Source organism: Hyperolius riggenbachi, chromosome 2 (assembly GCF_040937935.1).
Source record: "Hyperolius riggenbachi isolate aHypRig1 chromosome 2, aHypRig1.pri, whole genome shotgun sequence".
Lineage (NCBI taxonomy): Eukaryota > Metazoa > Chordata > Amphibia > Anura > Hyperoliidae > Hyperolius > Hyperolius riggenbachi.
The window spans coordinates 18,025,387-18,050,688 of NC_090647.1; the positions used below are offsets into that span (position 1 = coordinate 18,025,387).

The following is a 25,302-nucleotide window of genomic DNA, read 5'->3' on the forward strand; positions in this document are numbered from 1 at the left end:
TAGTTTTATTTTTGCGGTTTTGAGTTTTTTGCGCAAGCTTGAAAAATCGTTATTTTACCGATACTTTTATGGCAAAAAATGTTACTGTAAAACGCAAAAAAAATGTGTTATTTTACTGCGAAAATTCACCAAAGAACACAAAAAAATTATAAAAAAACCTTATTTTTAATGGCATTTTCACTCGAAAATCAAATTTAACATTATTTTTGTGAAAATGTATGCGAAAAAGCTTATTGGCATTTTTGCTTATCACTGCTGGTCACCTTGTCTCTGCATTTTGATTTTGTACTGATGGTGTGTATAATATATATACTGTAGCTCCTGGATATTAATTCTTGCAATAGTTCTGGAACCAGGTGAATATATTATATTTTATATATTATCTCTATATATATAATAGGCTAAGTGCCTCAACCTTCAAACAAGAAGAAGAAGTAGCGCCCTGCCCCCAGGGCCGGTCCAAGCAAGAAGAAGGGGCTGGTCCAAGAAAGAAGAAGAACTAGTGCCATATTAAACCAAGGGCGAAGAGGGATAATTTGCATATTCAGTAGCAGTGCATTGTGGGTAACCACAAATGTTCACTTATAGCTGAATTATTGCAGATTTGCTTCTGTTTTAAGAAGGCAAATTACACCAAGCTTTGATTTTTTTAGTAGAAGGTCTTTTTGGTGCCTTTTATCCCCCTATACAGTCCAAGTGGTTTGGGTCACCCTGAGCTGCTTGGTTACTCTGTTGTACTGGTCCAAGCCCTATCTCATACATCCTTGCCATGTACTAATGAGGACCAAAAGTCTGAAACAGGCTATCTACATGTGGTTTTGATATGGCTGTGTAAAATTTAAAGCTATAGGTTTGCTATACACCAGTAGAGATGCAAAGTTCAGATCTTTTCAATGATCCGGATGATTCAAATTGGATTATTGAAAAGATCTGGATCTTTGATCTGAATTTTGGATCATTTTACAAGTGAAGCATTCGGGGGTGAAATGACTAGCAGGACAGGAGAAGGGGAGGGGGGTGGACACACAGAGAAGGGGAGAAGATGGACAGAGGGCAGGGAGTGGACAGACAAGGGAGGAGGGACGAGCAGAGAGCAGAAATGTTTGTTTGCACACAATACCCACATGCTGCAATCCTATGCTTTACATAAATTTCACCAATATGTTCATCTGTATACTCCCAACTCCCATTCCCCAAAGCATTCCCAGAAGGGAAGTGCAGCTGTATAAAGCAGTGCAGGAGGATCATATTGCACAGCAATCACAGTGCCTGCCCTGTCCTAGCCCAGCATGCTGCCTGTAACGTTACTGAGCTGTGCCAAAAGTTTCCAATGTGTTCACTGTGCACAACTACAGAACAGACAGCCTATAATGAGCAGCACATTTCAGCCAGTATGTGTGCTCTACACATATCTGGCAGTGGCACCGATGTCCCCTCTCTCTCATCTACCTGTCCCTGCAAGGCTGCCTCCCCTTCAACAGAGCGATCCATCTCTGCTCTGCTTCCAGGACCCCACTGCCCGCTGAGGGGGGGCGTGTCGCTCCTGGCCCCACCCCCTTTGCGATCCAAATCACTCATTTTGATGATTCGGATGATTCGACTCAGAAAATAGATTCGGATCAAAGATCCGAATCGTTCATGATCCGGACAACACTATACACCAGTGGTTCTGGATGCTTATTACGGGGGAAAGAGATAATTTGCATATTTAGTAGTAATGCATTGTGGGTAACCACAAATGTTCACTTATAGCTGAATTATTGCAGATTTCCTTCTGTTTTGAGAAGGCAAATTACACCAAGCTTTGCTTTGTTTAGTAGGAGGTCTTTTTGGTTCCTTTTATCCCCCTATACATTCCGAGTGGTTTGGGTCACCCTGAGCTGCTTGGTTACTCTGTTGTACTGGTCCAAGCCCTATCTCATACAGCCATATCAATTCCTTCCATGTATGTACTGATGAGGACCAAAAGTCTGAAACAGGCTGTCTACATGTGGGTTTGATATGACTGTGTAAAATTTAAAGCTATGTGCTTGCTATACACCAGCGGCTCTGGATTCCTTCTTGGCTTACCAAGGGTGAAAAGGGATAATTTGCATATTTAGTAGCAGTGCATTGTGAGTAACTACAAATGTTCACTTAAAGCTCAATTATTGCAGATTTTCTTCTGTTTGAAGAAGACAAATTACATCAATACAGTGGGCGGCATTGCAGGAAGTGACAGTGGAACGCACCCTGGAACGCGGAAGAGGTGCTGCTGAGCTTAAGCAGGAGGGGGAGCGCACTTGGGGAACCCAGGTGAGGGGGGGGCCTGCTGAGCTTAAGCTGGAGGGGAGCGCACATGGGGAACCCAGGTGAGGGGGGGCCTGCTGAGCTTAAGCTGGAGGGGAGCGCACATGGGGGACCCAGGTGAGGGGGGGGCCTGCTGAGCTTAAGCTGGAGGGGGAGCGCACATGGGGGACCCAGGTAAGGGAGGGGGGTCCTGCTGAGCTTAAGCTGGAGGGGGAGCGCACATGGGGGACCCAGGTGAGGGAGGGGGGGTCCTGCTGAGCTTAAGCTGGAGGGGGAGTGCACATGGGGGACCCAGGTAAGGGGGGGTTCTGCTGAGCTTAAGCTGGAGGGGGAGCGCACATGGGGGACCCAGGTGAGGGGGGGCTGCTGAGCTTAAGCTGGAGGGGGAGCGCACATGGGGGACCCAGGTGAGGGGGGGTTCTGCTGAGCTTAAGCTGGAGGGGAGCGCACATGGGGGACCCAGGTGAGGGGGGGGCCTGCTGAGCTTAAGCTGCAGGGGGAGCGCACATGGGGGACCCAGGTGAGGGAGGGGGGGTCCTGCTGAGCTTAAGCTGGAGGGGGAGTGCACATGGGGGACCCAGGTGAGGGGGGGTTCTGCTGAGCTTAAGCTGGAGGGGTAGCGCACATGGGGGACCCAGGTGAGGGGGGTCCTGCTGAGCTTAAGCTGGAGGGGGAGCGCACATGGGGGACCCAGGTGAGGGAGGGGGGGTCCTGCTGAGCTTAAGCTGGAGGGGGAGTGCACATGGGGGACCCAGGTGAGGGGGGGTTCTGCTGAGCTTAAGCTGGAGGGGTAGCGCACATGGGGGACCCAGGTGAGGGGGGTCCTGCTGAGCTTAAGCTGGAGGGGGAGCGCACATGGGGGACCCAGGTGAGGGGGGGTTATGTGGGGACAGATCGTGACTGGAGAGTCAAGCTAGGGAAATCTTCATACCAGCAGAGAGAAGAATCTGAAAACAGGACGTGGATTTCAACAGCATGGCTTGGAAACAGGTGAAAAACACCATTCATTTACTTCTGTATCCAGCACTGTATATCCTGCTGCAAACAGTGATCCCCAGTTCATGTCCCGTAACAGCATCGCTCTGACCATTCTCATCACTACACCTGATAAAACAATTCTGGCTGCTAAGTTTGTCCTGCTGGTCTTTTCATGATGAATCCTAGGGATATGTATTACTACGGTATGTGTTGCTGGCTGATGAGAAGGGAGATTAGGCAGAGATTTTCTCTGCATAGTCCAAGGAAAACCTGATCCACCTGACCAATCAGCTGCAAGATTCTGTGCAGTAGATTGTGTTCTGTAGACAGAAGGTGCAGTCAGTGCAGAGGAGTCCAGAGCACAGGCTGCGGACGTCACCTTGAATGTTAGAGAATCCAAGCCTTCCTGTTGACTGAAAATGTTAGAACATACAATCAGAAGAAGGTAGAGAGATTTTTTTTGCCATCCAGATTCATTTGTTACAAGGGATCTTGCAAGGATTGTGAGGAGATTATGGCAAATAGATGAGACCCTTGGCTTACTCAACGCCTACATAGACTCAGACTGACATGGAGAGTCTTTTACAGACCCTGTCTTGTTTATTGTATGCTGCTGGAGCCTGGAAACAGTTAACTGTATGTTACTGAGCAGGAGGGGCACAATCATTCTTGGGGGGGGGGGGGGGGGGGGCAGGGCCAGAGCATCCTCAGTGTAGCACTGCTGATGACTACAGTATGTTTTGCTGGCTGATGAGGTGGGAGATTACTGCAGAAACAGATTTTGTGTTCTGTAGACAAGAGGTGCAGTCAGTGTACAGGAGCACAGAGCACAGGCTGTGGGCGTTACCTTTGAAGTTGGAGTATCTATCACACCTGCAGATGGTATCTCAGATGTGTCATTAGGGAGAGCTTACTGAAATTGCTTTTTTGGTGTGAGCGCTGTCTGGTTAACTGCTTTGATCAGTTATGTCATGGCAGACTCTGTGTTTTTTTATTTTAAGTACTCTTAGCAAATGCTGTTTGTCAGTAGCGTAGCTAAGAAGCTTTTGGCCCCGGTGCAAGTTTTACATGGGGCCCCCCAAGTACTCTATACATAACAACTGATACGGCGCACCAAAACCTGCCAATGGCAACTACAGTGTCAGAGGTACAAGAGGGGGATGGGGAGCAGGTTGTTAATGATTACCACTATTCAAAGCATCTATAGAAGTGATTATTATAAGCACAGGACCAATAGAGGGCTAATACTGTGGTTGAGGGAGGGCCCCTTGGGTCCCCTCTAGCCCAAGGGCCCCGATGCAGTCACAACCTCTGCACCCCCTATTGCTACGCCACTGCTGTTTGGGTCTACAGTGATTATCCACACTGTGGGGAGCAGTTTTGCTGGAGAATTTACACCAAAGTCATTTTCGCATCGAAAATGCTATTTTTGATTTTGAGAATATATTCACGAAAAAACATTGTATTTTCCCAATATGGTCAAATGAACAAAAACAATTGCTATGTGAAAATTTGTAAGAAAAAAAAAGTGAAGAATGGCTCCTTTTAGTTCAAAAAAACAAACAAACACACAAACAAAAAAAACACTTGAAAAATAAAACCTTCTAATGTAAAAAGAAGCAAAAAAATGACTTTTGAAGGCATTTTTGCTCGTAAATCGAAATTTTACACTATTTTAGCGAAAATTAAGGAGAAAAAGAATATCAGCATTTTTTTCTCATCACTACTGGGGAGTACTTGTAAATGTGTGTTAAGATAGGGTTAAAAGATAAGGCTACATTAAGGCCCCGTTCACCTCTGAAATCGCAAAACGCTATGGAGGCTGACGTATTTATTTCCTTTTAAACAATACCAGTTGCCTGGCAGCCCTGCTGGTCTATTTCTCTGCAGTAGTGTCTGAATCACACACCAGAAACAAGCATGCAGCTAATCTTGCCAGATCTGGCAATAATGTCAGAGACACCTGATCTGCTGCATGCTTGTTCAGGGGCTATGGCTGAAAGTATCAAGACAGAGGATCATCAGGATAGCCAGGTAACTGATATTCCTTAAAAGGAAATAAATATGGCAGCCTCCATATCCCTCTCACTTCAGTTTTTTTAGTTTTCAGCGCTTATTGAAATCTTCGCCCTGTTTTGATGGCTAACTGGCTGCCAGGGCGTAGATTTCAATACACCTACGCCGCACATTCTCGCCACTTTAGTTGCTCCCGAAGATCTCGCCGCTGTCTCCCCGCTGCAGCTCACTGGCTCTTCCTGTCTCTATGATGGAAGAGTTCCTGTGAGCCGGTCAGGAGCCGATTTCATTGGCTCCTGACCCTGTCTATCAACCTAAGCAGCTTCCACTGGCTTACATTGAAAGGCAGGGCCAGGAGCCAATGAAAGCGGCTCCTGACCGGCTCACAGGCGTGCGGCGTGGATGGCGATTGTGACGGGTATGTGCGGCAATTCATCGGTATTCGTCGTTATTTCGCTGTTTCTTGTACCAGCGGTATCTGTTCCTTAAGGGGGCAGAGACTGCTGGTACTTAAAGCGAACCAGAGACGGCTAGAGACAGAAAATGAAAAAAGATTTTATACATACCTGGGGCTTCCTCCAGCCCCATCAGCATGGATCGCTCCCACACCACTGTCCTCCGCCGCCTCTATCGCCGCTACCGGGTCCCGTCACTTCTGCCGGATACTGCCAGTTGTACGCATCCACAGGGACTCCCTCCATCTCACCGGCGCCTACTTTACACATGCGCCTGCGCAGTATGGAGGGAGCGCACTGCACTTGCGTTGACTGGCCCTGACTGGTGGAAGTGATGTGACCCGGTACCGGAGATAGAGGCAGCAGGGGACGGCGGCGTGGGAGCGATTCAGGCTGATGGGGCTGGAGGAAGCCCCAGGTATGTATAAATCTATTAGGTCGTTCGTCTCTGGCTCTCTTTAAGTGGTTAAAGCAACCAATACAGTCATCCTAAATAGAATCTGTAAACTTAGACATCCCCTGGGGGGTACTTGCCCCCGAATGGGGAAGCCTCTGGATCCTAACAAGGCTTCTCCCCCATTCCCCTCCGTCCCACGGTGGCAGTGCTATAAGCCCCTGGACAGCGGGTATGTAAATATTTACCTTCTCCAGCTGCAGGGCAGGCGCAGTAGTGGCTCTCCGCTCGAGCTTAGGTAGCAATAGCCGAGCCCAATTGGGTTCGCTATGCCTGCGCAGTAGAGCGGACCTGATCGGGCTCGGTTATTTCCACCTGAGCCCATCGGAATATGGTACTGTGTCTGGGCTGGAGCCCAGGAAGGTAAATATTGCACCTGCGCGTCAGCCAACATACATGTCGGCTGTGTTTTGAGGGCTCTTATCGCTGCCACCGTGGGATGGAGGAGGACGAAGGTAGCCTCATTAGGATCCAAAGGCTTCCCCCTCCCGAGGTAAGCTCCTCCAGAGGATGTTTTTCTTGTTACAATGACTCTTAATTACAGCAGCTCCTACATCAAACCTTGGTTAAATAACATTCCATATGGGCAGAATTAGGAGGAATTGTATTGGATTTCATTTAACAACTTTACAAGATAAAAACTTGATTTTTGGAAAAAAAACAATTTCCTAAGGGCCTTATAACAAGGCGCAAATGATAAGGCTTCCAAATTGTCTGGACTGTATAACAAAAAAAAAAATAGTAGACAAGCAATGAACTTTCAGAATAACGATTTCCCTTCATTAGCACGGTGTAATCAACAACAGCAATTGGAGAGTATTATTAAGTTTTTTACTTTACGTTTTTTTACTTTAAGATCCCATCCTCAAGAAAGTACTGCCAGCAAAACCCACATTTATATACGTAAAGTCCAAATTCATCAAAAACATCATGGCCGTTTTGGAAATTAAAGTCTAAATAATGAACAAGAATCCCTAACAGTAAGGGCCTACCACTTTTGCCACCAAAGGTGTATGTGCTGTGGTGCAATGATCCAGTGATTTAATCATATATGTATTGCAATGTTACTAAAGAACACAATATGTTGGTAGAACCACACAAATACTGAAAAAAGGATCAACAAACATAGTCATAACATTGCCAGCAACCTGGATGTACAAACAGTATCCAGGCACGTTCGGTCCTACCATCAGAATCATGCTACCTTGCTATGTGTAATGAACAAATTACACAAGAGTGCACGGGCAGGTTTGCAAGATTGTAGACCTCTTAAGGGGCCCATACACCTAACGATTTTCCCACCGATATACGGCCAATTCGATCACAGTGATCGAATCGGCTGTGAAATCGCCCGTCGATTCCCGTCGATCCGTCCGTGCGGAAGATTTTTCTCGATCACCGGCGGGTCGGGAGTGCGTTGATAGCGGCGTTCGAATGCCCGACGACCGACGCAATACAGCGGGTATACATTACCTGTTCCGGCCGGCGCGAGTCCCCTGGTCTTCTTTCCGCGCTGGGTTCTGGACCGGCTGCAGCTACACAGAACTTCCTGTCCCGGGAGGAAGTTTAAACAGTAGAGCGCCCTCTACTGTTTAAACTTTCCCTGGACAGGAAGTTTAGTAGCTGCAGGAATGGTCTGGAGTCCGGAGCGGAGAAGAAGACAGCGGGGACCAGGGGACTCGCGCCGGCCGGAACAGGTAATGCATGTAGGGGGGGTGGGGGGGGGAGGCGGCAGCTCCCCAGATTGTGACCGGTTTCAGGCTGAAATCAATTCACAATCTGTTTGCAGTAAAGGTGGTCATACGATCCCTCTCTGAACAGATTCGATCAGAGAGAGATCTATCTGTTGGTCGAATCTGATGGCAAATCGACCAGTGTATGGCCACCTTTAGATTCACAGACGATCCACCCTGCACCTAGAAGGTCTGAATGAGTGCATAGACACTAAGGGCCTGATTCACAAAGCAGTGCAAACTGTTTGCACGCCAGTGAAAAGCCCTTTATCACGCCTAAATTCAGTTTAGGCATGATAAGAAGAAACTCGCGTGAAGCTCCCGCGCGCAGAGCTTTGCGTGCACAAACGCACGGGCATGCACGCAGTGCACCACGCTTCGTGCGCAGTGCACCGCGCTTCGCGCGCAGCGCCCATTAAGCCCTTTGGGACTTTGCGCGCGTGTGTGCGCGTTTTGTGCGCTCGATAATCAGCACAAAGCAGTGCTAACTCAGCGGTGCAAAGGTTATCACGCCTAAAGTCTTTTAGGTGTGATAACTGAGTTATCACCGCTTTGTGAATCAGGCCCTATTTATTTCTGACTTTGGCCTAAGTAAATGGTCTTACTGGATAGATCCACTAGATGGTGCTCTTGTTTTTAAGACTTTATAGAAAGTTTATATAAAGTATACTTATATTGAATTGTCGAATTTTAATATATATACTGTATATTTTTTAGTTATTGGCAATTGAATATATATGGATGATTATTTGTTATATTTTCATATTGGTATTTTTTTTTTACCATGTTTAGCCCTCCTTTTCTGTACACATCACCAATTTAATCAGATTGGCACACTTTTTTTTTACTATTTTCTACTGAATTTAATTGTGTAGATCTTTTACTGTCAGGTGATCTGATGTAAGCTTCTTATCAATTTAATCATGTGTTAACGCTCTAAATTATTCCCCCTCTTTTTTTTTTTTTTAGAAAAGTATTGCTGTTTGTAGTTACAACCCCCTATGACAGCCTACCAGTCATGTGCCCTAAAAAGTTAAGTGCACCTGAGCATAATGTTAGAAATCTGGTTGCTCCTGTTTCCTTTTTTTGTTTTGTTTTACAAATGACAATTAGTTTCGTTTTAACAAAAGCTTTTCTCTTCCTTTATTTTATATCCAATCTAGTGCTTGGAGTTAGTGTAACTGGCAACTTTCTACTGTTTAAAGCAGTCCCAAACTCTTGCACGGCACAGAATGAAAAGTCTCTATTCCACATGTAGTTGCTAAAGAAATTCACTTGTATTCTGTGTTTGTTTAGGCAGATAATGTGTCTAATTAGCTCGTATCATCAACTGTGAATAGACTGCAGGAGAGCTCTGCCTAGGCAGCTCTGGCATACAGTAAACAATGAGACTTAATCCTTTCAGTGCCTTCTGAAAAAAGTGAAACTTCAGTGTTTTTTTAGTATTCCCATAAATCATAATGCAGAATTTATTTTCCATAAAGGTTATCATGCTGTGCGTATATGTCACTTTGGAGGCAGAGCTGTTTGGCCCAGGGTAAGCCAAATGAAAGCTTACCCTGCTGCCGCACAAATTCCAGGGGGGTGTTAAATACTGTTCCCCCTCCGAGTTGTCGCAACTTGCAAGTCATTCGTGGTCCAGCAATAGGTAAATGCCTGAATTACCTGTGCACGGGGCGCGCATCATGGCATTGCTGCTATAGCCACACCAAGCTTTGGCGATACACGGCGGTAAGCAGGCGCCAAAAATCCCTGCTTTGTCGTACTGTGGCTAAGAGCAGAGAGGAGGTTCCTCCAGAGCAAAATCATTATTCAAAATATTCATGTGAGAAAACGCGGAAAAGCCGCTGCGTGTGCTCAGAACAAGGCGGCTGATTCCGCGTCCAACGCGGCGGTTTGCATGCGTAGGCCTACATCTGTCAGTATGGCTGAACGCGGAGAAACCGCCGCATGCCTTGATAGCAGTGCGGCTGGCTCCGCGTCCAGCGCGGCGGGTGGTACGCAAGACATGTCTGGTGTGGCTGGGACTGATAGGACGGTTCAGAAGGACGCGCGCGCGCGTTGAGAGGCAGAACTTTTATGACAGCCAGAAGGGAGTCAGCTGACCAAGCCGGTCAGCTGACGATTGTACCAGTTCCCATTGGTCCAGCACTTAGGGGAGGCGCTGGAGAGCGCTGGGCTATATATACTGGGTGCTGGTCATTCGCTGGTTGTCTGCCGTTGCGATCACTACGTGGAAGCACTCAGACCTTATTGTCATAATCTGTGTTATCATTCTGTTATACTTCAGACTAGTTCCAGGGTGTTGATGATCAAGGACCTCACACCCAAGATTAGGAATCTGTGTTCTCATTCTGTTATACGTCAGACTAGTTCCAGGGTGTTGATGATCAAGGACCTCACACCCAAGATTAGGGACTTGTGTTATCATTCTGTCAGGGCCGGCCCTAGACTTTTTGCCGCCTGAGGCAAATTTTTAAAAAATTATTGCTGCCGCCCGTGGGGGTGGGGGGGCGCCGCCAGGCTGGAGGGGTAGCGGGCAGGACGGGGGTATTGGGCCTAGCGGCAGGGAGGGGGTCGGACCCCCCCTCCCTCACCTGGGTCCCCCGATCTGCACTCCCCTCCAGCCTTAAATAGATCAGAAGCAGCCGCTACTTGTAAGAGGCACGGGCGGGGAGGACTCACCTCTTCTTCGTTCCAGGCCAGCGTGCGCTCCACTGACGTCACTTCCTTCAACGCCACCCACTGTATTGTAAGTGGACGGAGTTGCAGGAAATGACGTCAGTGTTGCGCACGCTGGAACGAGGAAGAGATGAGTCCTCCCCGCCCGTGCCTCTTACGAGTAGCGGCTGCTTCTGAACTATTTAAGGCTGGAGGGGAGCGCAGTTTGGGGGACCCAAGCGAGGGAGGGGGGGTCCGACCCCCCCTCCCCGCCGCTAGGCCCAATACCCCCGTTCTGCCCGCTACCCCTCCAGCTCGGCGGCCGACTCCCCGCACCTACCAACAGGCGGATGCCGCCCCTAGAAATGTGCCGCCTGAGGCAAAAGTTTCACCCCGCCTCATGAGCGGGCCGGCCCTGCATTCTGTTATACCTCAGACTAGTTCCAGGGTGTTGATGATCACGGAGCTCACACCCAAGACTAGGCATTGTTTATTATCTGTTATGACTTTCTGCTTTCCTGACCACTCTTCTGTTCACTGATTTGGTACTTCGCTATATCTGATACTCTGTTGCCAAACCCTGCTTGCCTCTGGATTACCAAATCAGCCTCCTGTCTTTGTACTGTGTATGTCCGTGTGTTGCCGACCTGGCTTGTCCGACCTTGAGAGCTATCTCCCCAGTTTAGAGATAGTTCACAGACCAGTCAGTAACATCCTCTATTGGTGTCACTCACGCTCTGGTCCTTCCCTCTCCCAGTCTGACTCCTCCCAGCGGGAGAGTCTCAGGCTGCTGGAAGGTACTTACTCTAGCAGTATTCCTTACTGCCTTATACCTGTCTTCCTGGTATTGTTCTCAAAGTATTACTATTGCACCAAACACTCATATCTCTCAGGTGTCCAGAGGTTAGTAATATATCTGATTATCGGTGATACTGCAGATCATCAATAATCAGGTATATATCTGTATTTTGGTGATACTGCAGATCACCAATAATCAGATCCTCTCTGTGTTACACCGATCGTTACAGAATGGCAGACCAAAAAATGCAAATGGACGCACTCACCAGCCGTCTAGGCACACTTACCACTTCGGTGGAAAACATCAATATAGTGCTGGGCAGTCACCAGACGGTAATGGACGCTTTGTCTGGATCTTTACAAACCCTCCAGATGGCAGTAAAGGATGTGCGATCTCCTCTTAGCACAGACATACGTATGCCTGTACCTGAAAAATTTTCTGGTCACAGATCTGACTTCCGAAGTTATCATACTTTGAGTTAAGACCTAATTCTTCAGGAACTGTGGCCCAAAGGGTTACCTTTATTAAAACATTGTTATCTGGCGATTCTCAGACCTGGGCGTATAGCCTTCCCACCAGTCACCAGGCCCTGACCTCTGTAGAGGAATTTTTTAAAGCTATGGCTATAATTTACGACGATCCAGACATTGCCTCGACTTCTGAGCGGAAGCTCAAACTTTTACGTCAAGGCAAGAGTCGGGTTGAAGATTATGCTGCTGAATTTAGGAGATGGTCAGTATCGGCCAGGTGGGACACATTTGCCCTTTTAGATTGTTTTTTATCAGGGTTGTCAGACGAGGTCTCCGATCTTATGTTGAGTCAGCCGGAACCTAAGTCCATCGATGAAGCCATTTCATCGGCCATCATAGATCGCCGGCTGTGATATCAGAGACAGACCCGGGGTAAAAACCATGTGAGAATGGTGTCCCACGCTGCTCCTTCAGTGACTCCACTTCCACCCGCTTCACCTCCACCGGAGCCAATGCAGATTGGTCGGTCAAAGTTGTCTCAAGTGGAGCGGAAACCCAGAATTTCAGAGCGTCTCTGTCTTTATTGTGCAGAGGGGGTCATAGAGTTCAGAATTGCCCTAAAAAGTCGGGAAACGCTACTGCCTAGGTGTAGTCGGGGGTAATACCCTAGGCATGCAATTTTTACCCCTAGATGATAAACGTTTGCTTCTTCCCTGTACTATTTCATGGGAAGATAGGTCTGAAGTCACTGAAGCCTTCATTGACTCGGGCTCAGCGGCTAATTTTATGGATTTTGAATTTGCAAAAAAATTGGGTATCCCGGTCACCCCGGTAGAACCACAGATATAGGTTACTGCAGTAGATGATTCCCCTCTGCAGGGTAACAGTCCTCTGTCACAGACTCCAGAAGTGGGGGTCACTATCGGGGTGTTGCATAGGGAAAATTTGTTTTTTTTGTGTTACGTATGACAACCTCCACGATCATTCTTGGCATGCCTTGGTTACAACTTTACTCACCTCAGATTAACTGGGCCACTGGTCAGCTAACGAGCTGGTCTTCCCAGTGTTTTCATCATTGTTTAGCGAAGGTAACCTTGGGTGAGACCAAGATTCATGTGGAAGGATTGCCAGATCAGTATTCTGAGTTTGCAGAAGTGTTTTGTCCTAAATCGGCCGATAAACTTCCTCCACACCGCCCTTTCGATTGTCCTATTGATCTCCGGTCTGGTTGTATGCCCCCTAGGGGTCATCTCTACAATTTATCTGGGCCCAAAAAATTGGCCATGCAGGAATACATCCGTGAAAATTTAGCTAAAGGGTTCATTCGCCCTTCCCGGTCGCCTGCTGGTGCAGGTTTCTTTTTTGTAAAGAAAAAAGACGGAGGCCTTCGGCCGTGCATTGATTATCAGGGCCTGAATAAAATCACAGTAAAGAATCGCTATCCATTGCCTTTGATAGACGATTTATTTACTCAGGTCACCAATGCTAAGATCTTCTCAAAATTGGATTTGCGGGGTGCATACAACCTGCTACGGATCAGAGAGGGCGATGAATGGATGACGGCCTTTAACACACCCGATGGGCATTACGAGTACCTGGTGATGCCCTTCGGGTTGTGTAACGCCCCGGCCGTCTTTCAGGAACTCATTAATGAGGTGTTCAGAGAGGTTTTAGGCAAATTTGTCCTAGTATATTTGGATGATATACTAATCTTCTCAGCCAACCTCTCAGAGCATAGGGATCATGTCAGGTTTGTGTTGCACAAGCTAAGACAAAACATGTTATATGCCAAATTGGAGAAATGCATTTTTGAGGTAACATCTGTCACCTTTCTGGGGTACATAATTTCTACCTCAGGCCTTTCTATGGACCCTGCCAGGGTCCCTGCTGTTCTGGAGTGGCCTCAGCCCGTGGGTCTGAAAGCTCTCCAGAGATTCTTGGGGTTCGCTAAAGACTATAGAAGGTTCATAAAGGGGTACTCTTCCGCTCATTACAAACCACCCAAATTGAGAAAAGTCTGCGCTGGACTAAACAGCTTTTTTATGAACGAGGAAATAAGCCCCACACAATCCTAGCTAGAAAACTAAACCCTAAAAATTCTCAACAGTACATATACGCCATGAAAGACTCAGACGGACATACACATTACAACCCCCAAAAGATCGCTCAAATCTTCACAAACTATTACGAACAACTCTATAATTTACCGGACCATGACAAAGATCCTACCTTTCTCTCTGCAGTCGACTCATTCTTAACACCCTTAAATCTCCCTCAACTAACGGACCCCCAACGGGACACACTCAACTCCCCTATAACTACTCTAGAACTGGCTGAAGTATTAAAATCATTTCCTTCCTCAAAATCTCCGGGACCGGACGGGCTGCCCTACTCCTATTATAAAAAGTTCCAACACATCTTACTTCCCCATTTAGCGACCCTTGCCTCTAAAATAATGGATGGACACACCCCCCCTCATACCATGCTATCCTCTCTCCTTACAGTAATTTCTAAGGAGGGAAAAGATCCCCAACTACCTCAAAGCTACAGGCCAATCTCCCTCTTAAACTCCGACCTAAAAATAATAACCAAAGCCCTCGCCAACCGCTTAAACCCTATACTCACATCCCTAATTAATAATGATCAAGTAGGCTTCATATTGGGGCGTCAAGCTGGTGACAACACCAGGAAGGCAATAGACCTCATTTCACTTATGAATAGAGACAATAAACCCTCCCTCCTTTTAAGCCTAGATGCCGAAAAGGCTTTCGACCGCCTATCTTGGTCCTTTCTCTTCAAGGTGCTTCGACATCAAGGCTTCACTGGTCCATTTATTACTCTCCTCGAATTTCTCTATTCCTCTCCTACCTCCACAGTTAAACTTCCCTCAGCTCCTACTCGCCCATTTAACATAAATAACGGAACTAGACAAGGCTGCCCATTGTCTCCCCTGCTTTTCGCCATCAGTATAGAACCCCTTGCTAGTGCAATAAGACTCAACAAAGATATCCTAGGTATAAAACATGGAGGTCATGAACACAAAATCTCACTCTTCGCTGATGACATCTTACTCACTCTCATTAGCCCCTTAACATCCCTCCCTGCCGTTCACTCAACAATCTCCTCTTATGAAGCCATTTCAGGATTTAAACTAAATAAAGATAAAACTGAAGCCTTACCAATCAAAATTCCTTCAAGTATGCTTTCGGTCCTAAAATCCCACTTCACCTATAACTGGAGATCCCAAACCCTAAAATACCTAGGGATCAACCTTACCACCTCATACTCAACCATCTATAAGCAAAACTTTCCCTCCCTTATACAGAAAATTCTCCAAGATCTCCACAAATGGACGGCGTATAAAATCTCCTGGATAGGGAGAATATATTCACTAAAAATGAATATACTGCCCCGCATACTGTACCTATTTGAGACTCTACCGGTCCGGGTCCCTTCCATTCAGCTGGCTAAACTACAATCAGCATTCTTAAAGTTTGTTTGGAATCATAAACGCCCAAGAGTTTCCAAGTCTGTTCTTCTCTCTCCTAGAGAACAGGGAGGATTGGGTCTGCCACATTTAAAACACTACTATCAAGCTGCGCATTTGAGACAGCTGAAGGAATGGTCTGACCTAAGAGTCTTTTCTAAATGGGCTATAATAGAGGCCATGGAGGTCTCCCCACTTTCTCTAGCCTCCTACATATGGACCTTAAACCCCCCTAAACTGCCCCATAAGAACTTCCTCCCCACTATACAATTTACACTCAGTATATGGAAAAATACTGCACGGAAAGCCGGCCTGATCTCACACCCATCCCCACTGTATCCTATCTTAGGGAACCCTATGTTCCCCCCAGGCACTGTCCCCTCCTTTATAGCCAGATGGTACCTCTCAGGATACTATAATTTAAATAACTGGACAGACCCTACCTCTGGCAAACTTATCACACTCTCCTTGTTAAGAGAAAAAATGCATCTCCCCCCATCAAGACTCATGGAAGCGAACCAAATCTCCCACTTCCTTAACAGTCATGTCAGGGGGGCCCCCCCAATACCCTCCCCTACCACCTTTGAAAGAATCTGCCTTCAGAAGGGACATCAAAAAGGCTTAATTTCCCAGATATACTCTCTTCTACAATCAAACTCAGGAACCTTAAAGGCTTCCCACCTTTACATGAAGAAATGGGAAAATGCTTTATCAATTAATATAAGTAACTCGGACTGGGAAGATATCTGGGAAAATGCCAAACACTCATCTATCTGCACTCAAATCAAAGAAAATATATATAAAATCCTATTCAGGTGGTATCTGACCCCTGAAGTCCTCGCAAATATCTACCCTCACACACCCGACACCTGCTGGAGGGGCTGCTCTCACAAAGGATCTCTTGAACACATCTTCTGGTCCTGCCCAGTAATCATTCCTTTATGGGAAGAGGTCAGCCATCTGATACTGTCGGTCACATGCACTCCAATCCCATTAGACCCAACGATCTTACTCCTAGGCAAACCTATCCCTGGAACTCCCAAACCTCTTATGCGTCTGATCACTCACATCCTAACTGCAACAAGACTTTCCATAGCCTCAGCTTGGAAAAACATAGCTCCTCCTAATATCTTAGAAGTTAAACTAAAAATTAACTGGATTATGACAATGGAACAGATGACAGCCACCCTGAGGGACACTGAACCTCAATATCATAAAATATGGGGCCCATGGACCCTATACTCACCAGATTATATGCCTCCTTGAACTCACATCAGTTTCTGATGATTAGCTCTTCCCCTACACCGGAACCTTAGACCCCTTGCGTTTTTCAGGAACACCTTTCCTAGCTTTCTACACGTTGGGATGAGGTTGCCAAACACTGTACCCTGTTGAAACCCCCCTTCCTGCCTATCCCTTCCCACCCACTCCCCTTCCCCGACCCTACCCTTCCCTCTCCCTTCTCTTTTCCCTTAAGCATACCCATACTACACTCTCCCGCCTCTACTGGCTTCACTCTCTCTAGCCATATTATAGGACTTAAACCAAGGACTTGCTCCTACGAACATGGCACTACATCTGTGCTCATCATAGCAGAACCTCCGGACACCTCTTATATAAACCATCTATATTCTCACCTCTGAAACTAAAAGCAAAGACTCTCTCTCCATTTCTCCAATTAAGCTAAGAGACTTACTCATACTTAGATTTATCTCTGCACAAAAGCTTGTTAGAAACTGAGATCCTGGTCTGACTGAAAAAGTCTTTACTTTTTGATATTTCTATGTGATCTGATTGATATCTCCAATGTTGTGTTCTGCAAAGTTTATTGTACCCATGCCTATATTTTTCAATAAAAACTAGAGTTACAAAAAAAAGGGGTACTCCACAGTCATCGCATCCCTTACCAGTCTCACAAAGGAAGGGGCAGATACTAACCACTGGTCCTCCAAAGCTCTTGCTGCTTTCTCCACCCTGAAGGAATTGTTCTGTACTGCACCCATTTTAAGACACGTTGACATCTCCTATCCCTTTATTGTGGAGGTAGATGCCTCAGAGGTTGGGGTAGGGGCTGTGCTGTCTCAGCGTTCTGGGTTGCAGGGAAAGTTACACCCCTGTGCCTATTTCTCTCGTAGATTTTAACCCGCAGAGAAAAACTACGATATAGGCAACAGGGAGCTCCTAGCCATTAAATTGGCCTTTAAGGAATGGCATCATTGGCTAGAAGGAGCAGAACATACGATTACAGTTTACACTGATCACAAAAATTTGGAATACATCGAGGGGGCTAAGAGATTGAGTCCCCGACAGGCTCGGTGGTCACTGTTTTTCTCGAGATTCAGATTTATAATCACGTATACCCCAGGTAGTAAAAACATTAAAGCAGACGCTTTATCCAGATGTTTCGAGCCAGAGACAGCACCGCCCTCAGACCCAGAGACTATTCTACCACAGAAAGTGGTGTTGGCAGCCACAGAGACCTGGAGGAACTGGACTGAAACTTTAAGTCCCTTCCAGCAGGATGTTCCTGAGGGAAAGCCTGAAGGGGTCATGTTTGTACCGTTGCCATTCCGCCTCCAGATTTTGCAGATGTTCCACTCCCACAAGAATGCTATACATCCTGGTGCCACCAGAACACAGGATCTTGTTGCTAGGTGTGCATGGTGGCCTTCATTGGCAACTGACTGCAAGGAGTATGTGAGAGAATGTGCAGTATTTGGTTCACTAGAAGGGTTATGGCATTGAGGAAAGAACATGGGTACCTGAGTGCCGCATGCATGCGGATGAATTGAAGAGGGAGTTCCACGCCCTATATCCTGAGAAACCGGGTAGGAGCTGTCCGGAGTCCACTCCTCAAGGGGGGGTACTGTGAGAAAACGCGGAAAAGCTGCCGCGTGCGCTCAGAACAAGGCGGCTGATTCCGCGTCCAACGCGGCGGTTTGCACGCGTAGGCCTACATCTGTCAGTATGGCCGAACGCGGAGAAACCGCCACATGCCTTGATCCCAGCGCGGCGGGTGGTACGCAAGACATGTCTGGTGTGGCTGGGACTGATAGCCCACACAGGTTCAGAAGGACGCGCGCGCGCGTTGAGAGGCAGGACTTTTATGACAGCCAGAAGGGAGTCAGCTGACCAAGCCGGTCAGCTGACGATTGTACCAGTTCCCATTGGTCCAGCACTTAGGGGAGGCGCTGGAGAGCGCTGGGCTATATATACTGGGTGCTGGTCATTCGCTGGTTGTCTGCCGTTGCGATCACTACGTGGAAGCACTCAGACCTTATTGTCAGAATCTGTATTATCATTCTGTTATACTTCAGATTAGTTCCAGGGTGTTGATGATCAAGGACCTCACACCCAAGATTAGGAATCTGTGTTCTCATTCTGTTATACTTCAGACTAGTTCCAGGGTGTTGATGATCAAGGACCTCACACCCAAGATTAGGGACTTGTGTTATCATTCTGTTATACTTCAGACTAGTTCCAGGGTGTTGATGATCACGGACCTCACACCCAAGATTAGGGACTTGTGTTATCATTCTGTTATACCTCAGACTAGTTCCAGGGTGTTGATGATCATGGACCTCACACCCAAGATTAGGAATCTGTATTACCATTCTGTTATACTTCAGACTAGTTCCAGGGTGTTGATGATCACGGAGCTCACACCCAAGACTAGGCATTGTTTATTATCTGTTATGACTTTCTGCTTTCCTGACCACTCTTCTGTTCACTGATTTGGTACTTCGCTAAATCTGATACTCTGTTGCCAAACCCTGCTTGCCTTTGTATTACCAAATCAGCCTCCTGTCTTTGTACTTTGTATGACCGTGTGTTGCCGACCTGGCTTGTCCGACCTTGAGAGCTATCTCCCCAGTTAAGAGATAGTTCACAGACCAGTCAGTAACATCCTCTATTGGTGTCACTCACGCTCTGGTCCTGCCCTCTCCGAGTCTGACTCCTCCCTGCGGGAGAGTCTCAGGCTGCTGAAAGGTACTCATCCTCTAGCAGTATTCCTTACTGCCTTTGTACCTGTCCTCCTGGTATTATTCTCAAAGTATTACTGTTGCACCAAACACTCATATCCCTCAGGTGTCCAGAGGTTAGTAATATATCTGATTATCGGTGATACTGCAGATCATCAATAATCAGGTATATATCTGCATTTTTGGTGATACTGCAGATCACCAATAATCAGATCCTCTCTGTGTTACACCGATCGTTACAATTCAATTGTTCAAATGACATCCTGGGAAAATCACCCTCTGACAGGAGTACATAATATCCAGGTCGGATTTAGACACCTGAGAAGCTTATAAAATAGGATAAAATCAATTTCCGTGAGTGAGGGCCAGTGCACACTAAAAAGCGCTAGTGTAATCGCACACACTCAGCGCTTTTTGAAGTGATTTTCCTAGGTGATTCCAGACATGAGCCTAGGCATTTTCTAATCATGCCTAGCGATTTTTGGAGCGTTTTGGTGCACAGTTGTTTATATTTTGTTACAGTAGAGCTGGAACTGAACAGTTTCTGTAACAAAAACGCCTGGAAAACCGCTCTGATCTGGCGCTTTTCAGAGTGGCTTTTCACTTTCCTATTCTTAACATTGAGGCTGAATCGCTTCAAAAATCAACAGAAATGTTGCAGGACCCGTGTTTGCGTTTGGAAAAAAGCTCATAGCTCTGGTGTGCTCCATCCCATTCAAATACATTCGCCAAGCGCTTTTCAAAGACATGGCTTTTTTAAAAGTCAGAAGTGCTCTTGGTGTGCAGCAGCCCTGTGCCTGAGGAGGAACTGAGAAGCCTCCCATCATCGGACTGTATACAGGGAATAGCGACTGACCCCCGAGCACCATAAGCCATTTGCGCAAGAAGTCTGCCAGTAAAATTACCATTCTCGAAGAATGACTGCCTAGTAAAAAAAAAGAGTTACGTTTAGCCTTGTGGTTAAGAAATAGATTCAGCTCTCTGCCTCAGTAACCACATCTTCCTGTTATGATCAGTGAGAGCCTCCTGAGTATACACCTGCTCTACATCTGAAGAGTAAGAGGTCAAAGAGCGTTCATCAGCCCGGGACTCTAACCTGATAAATGATACCGATAACAGCCACTCATAAAACGTAGAGCAAATCTGAAGTGAAAATGAACTTATGAGATAATGATGTGTAGGTGTAGTACAGCTAAGAAATAGAACATTAGTTGCAAAAAAAAAGAGTCTCATATTGTTTTTACCATATCAGGAGGAGTTTAAAAACTTCATCAGTTGTTATCTATGCAAAAGAGCGTCTCTGAGCTTTTGACCCACTGGGTCTAATACAGTCCTGTTTTCTGAAGCACTTATCTCAACCCGTCCCTCACATTTTCTTGTTGGTTTAACTGCTTCAGGACCATAGGCATACGCCCCCCTAGTGACCAGGCTATTTTTTACAATTCAGGCCACTGCAGCTTTAAGACCTCCTTGCAGGGTTGTACAACTCAGCACACAAGTGATTCCATCCCCTAGCGCCCACCTTTTCTGCTCACCAACAGAAATCTCTGATCGCTGCTGCCCTGTTTGTTTGTTTATTTATTTTTCTTTCTTTATCTCTTTCTTTCTTTAAATAAATTTGTCTATTTATTTTGTTCCCCCCCCCCTCCCCCGCCATCCAATCACCACTATCGGCCGTCATAGGCATCAGCCTATGACAACGTATCTCTTTAGTGCCCCCCAGGGGGACAGCCGTGTCACACGGCCGTCCCCAGTACAGCACTGCCAAAGATCACAGTGCTGTACTATGTAAAGTGTAAATAGATGGCGGTACCGCCGTCTAACAGTCTTCTAGCGGCAATCGGCAAGCGGAGCTCTGTCATTCAAGCAGGGATGCGCGTGCATTGGCGCGCAATCCCCTGCAATCTCCACCCCCAGGACTTTACGCCAATTGGCGTTAGGCGGTCCTGGGGGATCCGCCACATTCACGCCAATTGGCGTTCCGCAAGAAGTTAAAGCGGACCTGAAGTTAAAACTGATCTTAACTACTTTACCCCCAGCGGAGATCAATGAATGAGAAAAACCTTTCCCGTTCGTTGATCTCTGCCCCCCGCAATGATCAGCTGCTTCTACGAGAAACAGCGAACATTGTGAGAAAAAAACAGTCTCCCATCCTCCTAACCCTTCCTGCAAGCATACTTCCTGTACGCTTGCAGGTCGCATAAACAAAAAGTTACTTTGGCCATCTTGTGGCCAAATAGTAAAACTACACTCTAAAGCATTTTTCATATACAGATACATTACTTTTACACTAAAAAATTAACTCATTACCCCCTACACTCCCCAATTTTATTTTATTTTTGTAATAAAAAAAAAAATTACAATTAAAAAAATACATAAATAGTTACCTTAGGGACTGAACTTTTTAAATATTTATGTCAAGAGGGTATAACACTGTTACTTTATAAACTATGGGCTTGTAATTAGGGATGGACGCAAAACTGAAAACATGAACCTTTATTTCCAAATAAAATATTGGCGCCATACATTGTACTAGGGATATAATTTAAACGGTTTTATAACCGGGACAAATGGGCAAATACATTTCATGGGTTTTAATTACAGTAGCATGCATTATTTAAAAACTATAAAGGCAGAAAACTGAAAAATAATACATTTTTCTCACATTTTTTCCTATTTTCCCATTAAAACACATTTAGAATAAAATAATTCTTGGCATAATGTCCCACCTAAAGAAAGCCTAATTGGTGGCGAAAAAACAAGATATAGTTCATTTCATTGTGATAAGTAATGATAAAGTTATAGACGAATGAATGGAAGGAGCGCTGAAAGGTGAAAATTGCTCTGGTGCTCAAGGGGTAAAACCCTTCAGCTGTGAAGTGGTTAAACGTCCTCAATGATCTAAAAGATGCGTAACAGCATAATAAACTTTAAACAGAAACATTTCTTTGTTCAAGCTGATAAAAATCCTAAAATAAATCTGCACTGTTTCTACTTCCTGATTCATGGACGCAGACACGTTGTTAACCTCCTGTGCTTTCAAATGAGCTTATTTGCCTTATCTGCCATGACAATCATGTGACACAAGGGAGAGATCAAATTATAACTTGTGATTAAATGAGGGTGAATTAAACAGCCTAAACTCTCTAAATACATAGAGGTTGCATTTTTTCATGTTTTCCTTTTCTCCTGTGTAAGAGTTCAGGTCCACTTTAAGATTTTACTGCAGGGGAGTTCAAAGGGTGATTAGCTCTGCTGCTCTGTTTTTGTAGTTTAAAATACAGAGTGTGGTTTGCAAACTGTAAATATGACAGAATGATGCAATGTCATAAAAAACAATATCTATACAACTGAAAATAAAAATATGAGACTTTTCTTTGCTACTAATGTTCTATTCATTATCCGTACTACACATACAATTCATTATATCATACGTTTTTTATTCACTTCAGTGTCACTTTAAGCGAATCCCAAACTTGCAGAATGGTGACTGTATTGCCGTTTATATCTAAATTTAGTCTATCTGTGTAACCATTCTTCAGGGATGAGCAGAAACTACGCCAGTGCGAATTAACGCGTCGTAGTTCGTATTCTACGCATCGTAGTTCGTAGGCGAAGTTTCAAAACTACACTTACGCATTTACGTGACGCCTACCACGCGTACCTAACGTGTGTATTGTGTAGGAAACTACAAACCTGGTAATTGCGTCTATTTTTTCATGCGTACAAAATTACGAAAGGGGAATGTACGCATAGAAGAGTTCCCGGATTTAAGCATTTAAAGGGAAATTAATGCGGACATTTTTCCGTATAAAGGCATAAGCGTCCGCATACACTACGCTTCGCACTACGCATAATTGCGTATTTCAACGTTTAGTCTGCGAACTGCATACAAAGCGAATATTTGATTTCAAAGTCGTAGTTTGGCGAAGCGTAATTGCGGAAAACTACGCAAAGTTGGCTGACTACGACCATCCCTGTAACCATTATATATCAGGAGTCAGGAAAACCAAAAGGGACTGAATTTCCATTCCATTTCCCCATTGCAATCGAGCAAACAGCAAGGCACTGGATACAACACACAATCAAGGCTAGGAACAAACATTTCTAGGAACCTGTAAGCTGGGACTGTTGGCTCCTATGGCTTATTGCAACACTCTAAAGCTTGGAACACACTATACATTATATTAAGCCAACCACTGTCCTCCATGTAGTATGAGAGTTTACTTACACAATCTACTCATAATATTCAATATCTGTTGGCACTCATACTAGATACTACATGCTAGTGGTAAAAGTGGTCAGTGATTGGACAATTATAATTGAAAGTGTGTACCAGGCTTAAGGCATGCATCCATTACTTGGACTGACATACAGTCAGGACTACTGGAGATGTTGTAGTTTTTCAGAACTTACCTTGCTTGTGAAAGCAGCTGTATCCTCTCCCTGTATGGCCTGTATCTTGTATGTGAGTGGGTGCGAACGTGACATTTCCTCCCAAACTACTCTACACTTGTAAACTCAGGTTTGTTCCTTTCGCTTTCTACAGCTTGAGAAAAAAACATTACTTAACAGAAGTCAATATCAGATGTTCAAGTTTGCTGTCTGATATTTAGAGACTTGATAAAGGAAAATTAGCAATCAAAAAATAAAATAAAAAACGACAAACCATTGGGCCTCCCTGGGAAAATCTAATTGGGCCCCTCTCCCTTGGATTGAATCTCCCCATCACATCAAGTGTTGCCAGTATAGCGCTTCCCCCTCCCCCATAGCAAGTTTAGCCAATATAGTAGCTCCACTACTATAGCAAGTATAGCCAGTATAGCAGCCCTCTGTCATTTAACAAGTATGGTCAGTATAAGACAACAACTCCCTCCCCCACCACACACACACAAAGGCATAGCTTCCAATTGTCCCTCTTTTGGAAGGACAGTCCCTCTTTGGGAACCTTGTTTCTTCCTCATTTGTCCCTCTTTTAAGTCTGATGTACAGATCTTTGTAACTGTATGTATTCTACTAAAAAAAGTGTGTTTAATTGATGCTAAACTTATTCCCATCCTTTGAATTGATATATTTCTTATTTTAAAATGTTGATATGAAGTAAAACCATAATATAAGGACCAGTGTGGTTTGAAATATAACGCATATTTTTCTTATGAAAACTTTATGGTATGCGTGACTAGGGGTGTGTTGAGTGGGTGTTTAGGGGTATGGTGGGGGTGTGGTTGGAGGTGTGGAAGGGGCGTGTCTTAAGCATCTCTCTTTTTTATCTCAAAAAGTTGAAAGGGAAGGCACACCTAAAGCTAATACACCACTCTTCTCCCACAACAACCCCCTGGAAAGTGTGACATCTGTGACCAGTGAAGCTTCTCCCCCATGAATCTGGCCAAGGCCACCACTCTTCCCCCATTTCATGGTGCAGAGTAGCGCAGTTGAGCATTATATTTACTTGCACCTCTGCTTCACAAGTTTTGTTTGCTCTTTCCTACAGCCCCATACAGTGCTGCATACCTGCCTCCAGTTTCCATGGCCTGTCATGTGACATGCAGAAAGACCGGGACCCAGAATCAGGTGATCAGCATAGAGCGTGTGGCTGCAGAGGAGAGCAGAGGAGGCTCATGATTTCTTCCAACCCCCAGCACCCCTAGTGACCTCTCCCACCCCATCACCACCTCTCCTCCTCAATGCCTCCAGTGACATCTATCACCTCCTCTAGCACCACCCGGTGACCTCTACCACCCACAGCACCCCCAGTGACATCTATCACCCTCTCCAGAACCCACAAGTAACCTCTTCCACCCCCTATCATCCCTTACAGCACCCCCTTTCCCCCTTACAACACCAACCAATGACCTCTCATACCCCTATCACCACCAGTGACCTCTCCCACCACCATCACCACCCGTGACCTCTTCCATCTTCACCCTTCCCCCAGACCTTTATTACCTCCTTCAGCACCTACAGTGATTTTTTTCCA

The 25,302-nt window shown here is 45.7% G+C and overlaps 1 protein-coding gene across 1 annotated transcript in view; it reads right to left on the minus strand.

Annotated features, from left to right (window-relative positions):
* The window catches only part of LOC137542481 (GPI-linked NAD(P)(+)--arginine ADP-ribosyltransferase 1-like), a 65,576-nt gene extending 41,788 nt beyond the window's left edge, over nucleotides 1–23,788 (minus strand). Inside the window, exon 1 of the mRNA XM_068264430.1 lies at nucleotides 23,742–23,788. The gene's annotated coding sequence lies outside the window, so the exon portion shown is untranslated. The remainder of the gene's footprint in view (nucleotides 1–23,741) is intronic.
* Nucleotides 23,789–25,302: the final 1,514 nt, after the last annotated feature.